Here is a 1,068-nt window from a genome sequence, read left to right as displayed (position 1 = left end):
ACACACACCATACACACCATAATACACACACACCATACACACACACCATACACACACACACACCATACACACCATACACACCCCTCAGAATGTGTCTCCTGCACACACACCTCAAAACACCCGTAAGAACCAACCGGAACATACACACTACACACACACACACACAGCATACACACTACACACACACAACCCTCAGAATGTATTCCCACACACGAACTTCAAAACACCCCTAAGAACCAACCTGAACCTACACAGCACACACAGAACCCAAGAACTGCACCAACCCCCCTCCTCAGAACCCAGTGCCTCCTCCTCCTCACCAATGCCCCAGGACCCAGTGCCCTCCCAACCTCCCAGTTTCCAGCATTCCTTTATCCCCTTCAGAACCTTGCACCCTCACCCCCTCCAGGCCCCAGAGCCCCCTCACCTCCACCAGGACCCGGCACCCCTTCACCCTCCAGGACCCAGCACATCTCAGCCCGTGGTGTCCCATTACCCCTCTCAGGACCTGGTCCCCGTCTCTCCCCTAGGACCCAGGGTCCCCTCACCCTCCAAGACCTGTTGCCCTATCACCCCCAGGACCCAGTGCCCCCTCACACCCCCCAGGACTCAGTGCCCCCTCTCCGCCCCAGGACCCAGCACCCCTCACTCCCTAGGACCCAGCACTTCCTCAACCCCCTCAAAACCCAGAGCCCCCTCACCCCACCAAGACCTGTGGCCCCCTCACCCACCGTGGCTGCCTCACCCTCCAGGGCCCCCTCACCCCCCAGGACCTGGTGCCCCCTCAACCCCAGGACCCGGTACCCCCTTACCCCCAGGACCTGGTGCCCCCTCAACTCCAGGACCTAGCACCCTCTCAATCCCCCAGGACCTGGTGGCCCCTCAACCCTTCAGGACCCGGCGCGCGCTCAATCCCAGGACCCGGTACTCCCTCAACCCCTCAAGACCCGGGGCCCGCTGACCCACCCAGGACCCGGCACCCCCTCACTTCCCAGGCCCCTCACACCCAGCACCTGGTGCTCCCTCAACCCGTCAGGACCCGGGGCCCGCTCACCCACCCAAGACCCG

At 62.5% G+C, this 1,068-nt stretch overlaps 1 protein-coding gene across 1 annotated transcript in view; it reads right to left on the bottom strand.

The window, feature by feature from the left end:
- Window positions 1-972, bottom strand: part of TNIP2 (TNFAIP3 interacting protein 2) — a 22,943-nt gene extending 21,971 nt beyond the window's left edge. Inside the window, exon 1 of the mRNA XM_011970837.1 lies at window positions 967-972. The gene's annotated coding sequence lies outside the window, so the exon portion shown is untranslated. The remainder of the gene's footprint in view (window positions 1-966) is intronic.
- Between the last annotated feature and the right edge of the window lie 96 nt (window positions 973-1,068).

The sequence above is a fragment of the Mandrillus leucophaeus genome, unplaced genomic scaffold (genome assembly GCF_000951045.1).
Source record: "Mandrillus leucophaeus isolate KB7577 unplaced genomic scaffold, Mleu.le_1.0 Scaffold98, whole genome shotgun sequence".
NCBI classification, from domain to species: Eukaryota; Metazoa; Chordata; class Mammalia; order Primates; family Cercopithecidae; genus Mandrillus; species Mandrillus leucophaeus.
The sequence above is the reverse complement of the archived record's forward strand: the minus strand, read 5'-3'. Positions and strand labels throughout refer to the sequence as shown.